Source organism: Drosophila eugracilis, unplaced genomic scaffold (genome assembly GCF_018153835.1).
Source record: "Drosophila eugracilis isolate 14026-0451.02 unplaced genomic scaffold, ASM1815383v1 contig_1903, whole genome shotgun sequence".
In the NCBI taxonomy this organism is placed as follows: Eukaryota; Metazoa; Arthropoda; class Insecta; order Diptera; family Drosophilidae; genus Drosophila; species Drosophila eugracilis.
Window position 1 is genome coordinate 157150 of NW_024572759.1, and position 6000 is coordinate 163149.

The following is a 6000-nucleotide window of genomic DNA, read 5'->3' on the forward strand; positions in this document are numbered from 1 at the left end:
ACCTTTGGTACAACGGTGGTCCATTCGTTTGCCAACATTAATTATTTCCTTGTTTTTCTAAAAATCGGTGAAAAAGCTAAACAGATGACATTACATTACACATTTCTTTTGAAGACATTTTATAAATCTTAAAACTTAACTTTCAGATGTTATTTTAAAAACAAATGAATGAAATGCTAACAGTGAGGTATCGCTTTTCTCCAGAGTAAAATTGAATCGAAAAACGAATGTCTGTAAACAGTTTCTTGACAGTGTTAAACTTGTATAAGCTTACATTTTTTTCCCTCCCATTGCAATGTGACGTTAATGTGCTTGCCGTTATAAATTAAGCACATTCTATATTAATAACAACGTATATCTTTTTAAAAAATGTTCCATTGAATATAAAGCGTTATTTTTTTAATGAAAAGTAAGAAAATTTAAATAAATCATGTATACTGGAAAGCGTTTGCAACCCTATAAAGTATATACACTCTTGATCAGGAAGTCGATTGATTCATGTCCGTCTGTCCATATGAACGCTATTACCTCAGGAACTATAAGAAATACAGAGAGAGCCCACTTTAACGCCCACAAATCACGGAAAACTATAACCGCGGAAATCTCAGAAGCTATTAAAGCTAGAAAGTTGAGATTAAGTATGTATAATGCCAGCGGATCTTATGGTGATACCATTATCTGGCCACACCCTTTCTTTTACCCGACAAGCTCGAATGACGGTTTTCGCATATTGTAGAAAAGCTGATATCTCAGAAGCTATAAGTGATAGAAAGTTCGGATTAAGCATGTAGGATTTTATGATGCCCCAACTGCGAATTGTTTTTTCCCATCTATCCACTCCCACTCAAACGCCGACAAAACCCGGAAAACCAAAAATGCAAAAATGCTCGAGACCTATAAGAGCTAGAAAGTTGTGCTTTAGAATACGTATTTAAGAGATGCCACTGAACTTTCCACGAGTTTTCCAGCCGTATGCCTTCAAGACTACGCACAGATTAACTGGTTCACAAATCAAATTGCATTTAAACTTTTTTTATTCCCATTGAAACCCCCAGAGTTTTAATTGATTGGCTTGTAAGGCTTTAATAATAAGATTCAAAGATATTTTTTAAACTTTTGACTAGTTAACTTTTGTTAGTGGTTTTCGATGAGGAATCCTTTCACCTGAAAGTCCCAGGAGCAGGAGGACAAACGCCTGGCAGGAGATCTTTACGAGTGAGTCTTAAAATGTACGATCGCGACACGGTGGCAGAGTAGAGACTGGAGTAGAAGGGTTTAAAATAATTAAGGAAAATTGTACATTAATAATAAGAAATCAAAGATCCAGAAAGGGAAAAAACAAAGTTTAATTTTGAGATCATTTATCAATATCCCGCATTCCCTTATTAAGTCATTAAGTAATTAACCTAGCGGCTGTCAGCTAAGCTAGTGCGCCATTTCATCCCGTCACCCGTCACTATTTTACACAATTTTAAAATATTTGTCGGTTTAGCCATGAGGTTAGGTTCCATTTCCTTCTTTCTAAACGTTTTCTCTTGGCTACGCGCACAAAAACGAATTCCCTTGTGTCCGCTTACGGTGAACGTTCTAGACTGCCAGCCTCTTGCCAGCGATTCTTGACGACAATATCAACTGCACTCGTCATTTTCGTCACTATTACCATCTCGCTTACTCACACACGCTAAACAACACAAGGGACCACGTACAGCGACAGATAGCCTTATCTCTCTCAGTCTCAAAATTATCTACGCTCAATCGTCTGAGTATAACAGAAGAAACGGACAACGAATTAGAGATGTGTGTCGCGCAACGGCCTTTTAACTCAAGTTATATCATCGTGTCACGACACGGCTATCCTGACAATTTACACGTCCTCGTGTAGTCCTTTTTATCAAACTGAATCAATTTTCATCTCTATTCAAGTCTTAAACTTTATTGTTCATGTATTTCACACTATGCTCTGTACACAAAGTTTAGCTTTACAAACAATTTTCTTCATAACAGACTCTCTTATACCTATTTTACAAACGCAATTAATTTAATTTCCGTAGTATTTTCAGTTCATATTTTCTTCACTAGTAACTAGATTATAAATGACTTAACATTACTTTCAATATGCCTCACTTGGACTTTCCGCCAGTACACTATATTCGTCTCTTCAATTCATTAAATTCATCGTTTCTTTTATCGGATTACACATCGTCCTCCCTGACGGATAACACATCGTCCTCTCTGACAGATACCACATCGTCCTCTCTGACGAATAACACATCGTCCCCTCTGACGGATAACACATGGCCGCCTCTGACGGATAACACATCGTCCCCTCTGACGGATAACACATCATCTCGCTTAGATGGATTACTTTCTGCCCGAACTGGACTCATTGGCAGGCTTAACTCTTCATTTTCAATATTAAATTCATTTGGTATTGCACTATCTGGCATTTTTCGAATATCTTCGTGACAATACTTGAACAAGCGTTTATTTTTTAGGGACTTCAACATGTTCCTATCACCATCCACCATGCTCCTGTGGCAATCAAATGAAGTTTTATTTTTTGAGAGTTGCAAAACTCTAAAACTCTCTTTACTAGCAAAACACCTACCCTAGTCTGCTATGATGCGATTTGGTACCCCAAATAATGTTGCGGCAGATTTCACAGACTTAATACAAATTTCAGCATCTAACTTTAGAACGTGATGCAAAATACGTTTATTTCGTACTCTTTTAAACGGCTTTTTCCGCTTAGCTCTCCTGTAATGTCAATGTGAACCGTATGCCAAGGTATACTGACCTTTGGGATAGGATGAAGCTCAGCTTGGACTTTCCCAGAAGGAGATTTAGAAGTCCGACAAGTTATGCAGTTAGCGACAAATTTACGAACGTACTTGTTCATTTTAGCAAACCAGTAATATTGATAAACTTTGTCAAGTGTCTTTTGCCAACCAAGGTGCATAATCGATTCGTGTTCTTGGTTTATTACCGACCATTTGAACGCTCGTGGCACAACCGGCAAGCAACGTGTCCTACCGTTTCGCTGTACTTTACGATGCAAGACTCCTTTGCGCAAATCAAATGTGTTGGCCAAGTCATCGGAGAACTCATAGGAGTTTAATTTAGTGACAATTTCTATTATTTCGGGATCTAAACGCTGTTCGGCGAGAAGCCAGTCGCTAGAAATTTCAGCTAAATTTACTCTCTTTTCGGGAATTTTAGATACAGCTGGATGCGATTCGGGATGCTATGGGTTTCTGGACAGAAAGTCAACATAAGCCATACGCTTTCCTTCTCTATATTAAATGTCAAAATTGAACGACTGTAAATAGGCCCACCATCGTTGTACCCTTGGAGTTAAATATATTTTGGTACGAGAAGCCTTCAACGAATTACAATCGGTAAACACAACGAAATTGCGACCAAGAAGGTAATGACGAAAATGTTTTATGGCCTGAACCACAGCTAAGGCTTCCAATTCATAAGAATGATACCTAGACTCCGCAAAAGAGGTGGTTTTACCAAAATATTCTACAACATAAGATCTATTTTGTATTCGATGTATAATATAAGCATCGCCCCATATCCTATCAAATATTACTAATACAGGGTCGTTTGTAAGAATGTCCACGACGTGTTTTCTAACTTTTTTCCAATTCAGGATTCCAAGTAATACTTCCATTTCCAGAAGATAGAGAATATAACGGTTTCATAACTTAGGAGAAGTTGGACACATACTTTCGGAAATATGAGGCCAGACCAATAAATTAATGCCAGTGGCAGTTAGTGGCGGAGGCAATGAACGTAACGCAGTTATTTTCCGTGAATTGGGCCGAACTTCCCCCGCCCGTATCTCATGGCCTAAATACTGAACTTCTGTTTTAAGGAAACTGTACTTATTAATGTTAAAAGTGAATCCAGCATTTGTAAGAATGTTTAAAACAATTTTTAACCTTTTCATTCCAGACTCCTTTGTTGGTGACACAACCGTAATATCGTCCATATAAACGATTACGAAAGTATGAGCGGTGATCTTGCTCATACTTTCGTAATCGTTACAGAACGCTGGGCGACTGCTGGCGCGTTTTTAAGACCGAAAGGCATTGTTAAAAATTCAAATTCAACTCGCTCAACTGATTTCTAACTGTTTCTCTCTCTTGAGGACTAAGCCTATAAGGGCTTCGCTGAACAGTTTTACTGGGGTCGATTAAACGTATTCTCATCTCGCCTGTGCTAACTTCTGTACTTGGAATTCCTTTATTAAATGCTGTCGAATAAGTTTCAGTTCGTTTAATTAATTCATCTTTCTCGTTACCGACCAATTCGGTGTCTAAGTCGGATAAGTTAAATGTTGGCTTAGTTGAAGAACAAATACTTACATTTTTCGATTTTACGAGTTCAAACTTATCTGATGAAATAACAACATTAAGACCCTGGCTCAGGATCTCTCGCCCGATTATGATATCATTTTTCAATTGCATATCTCTTACAACATGGAACATGCCCTGGTTGGCTCTTATTTCTCTCTCTTGACGCATTTTCGACCGGCATTCTGCAACTTTATGTCCTCGTTTTCAGTGTTTTTTTTGTTCAGTGTTTTCGTCACGACAGCCGCGGCGTTTCTTCTCAAAAGAGAACGCTTTGAATTCGGTTTGTAATTTACTTCGGGATTGCACGTTTTAAGTAAAAACAATTCGCTGCAAGCGGCTATCGATATACGTCAAGTGTGCAAGCACGGTAGAAACGGCGATTTCTTCGTGGCTATTTCGTCGCCATTTCGTTGTCAATGACGTTTTTAAACGACTTGCATAAACTGCGAGACATTTATCATCGGCCGGGCGGCTGTTTAGCAAATTGAAAAACATCGCCGCCACCGTCTCTTCTTCTTCGAAGCGCTGAAGAAACAATTCTCGAAACTCATTTCATTCCATGCCAGGATAGGAGATTTGTGTTAACCAATGCGAAGCGATCCCCTCCATGGAATTACTCAATGCCATAATAAGTTTACTACCTTCCAGTGGGTGCTCCGATAGTATTATGTCGGTAGTAGCGCACCATTTTGAGGCTTCTACTCCAGCAGTGTCAGGATTGAATTTGGGCAAAATGACGTCACGGCATTGTTGCTGCAGTTGTGTCGTTGCCTGCATTGTTTTCAGGAGCTCGATCATATTCCGATTTTGTAAGTCAAGAACTTCACGCCACTGTTCTCAGACAGTGCAGGAGCTGGCACAGATCCCACTTCTGATGTCGGGTCAGCCATGAGGTTAGGTTCCATTTCTTTCTTTTTAAACGTTTTCTCTTGGCTACGCGCACAAAAACGAATTCTCTTGTATCCGCTTACGGTGAACGTTCTAGACTGCCAGCCTAGTGCCAGCGATTCTTAACGAGTAATTGATAGTGACGTCACAAACCATGTGACCTTATAACCTTAATTTCTTCATAAACAGCGAAATAATGTTCCGATTTAAAAAATCTCTGATAAATCGATAGATATACAAAAATAAGTTATACAAGGTCAAACGAAGGCATACATAATAATATTATAGACGCTTCAGTTTTGACAGTTTGACCGACGCCTCTCTAGTATACCATACATAGAGTATGGGACCAAAACAGGGGCCAAGCTACAATTTCTAATAGACACCGGTGCTAACAATAATTTTATAAGCCCAAAGAACTCCGCCGGCTCTATAGCATTACCCCCACCGTTTGTCGTTCAGTCCGCAGGGGGTAATGTTAAAATAACGCATTGTATCACTGGACAATTTTTTAAGCCGATTGGGAACAATACCGTTCTCACCTTTTTTGTCCTTCCCGGACTAAAAACTTTAAAAGCCCTGATCGACAGGAAAAATAACCTCCTGACAATATCACCCGATTTCAAGATTCCCCTTCTTGCTAAAAAATCCCTAAATCCCTACTGTTAGACAAAAAGCACCCTGAGTCTGCAAAGGAAGCTTTAAACGCTCTTATTAGCGAGTATTTCAAAATATTCGAGCCACT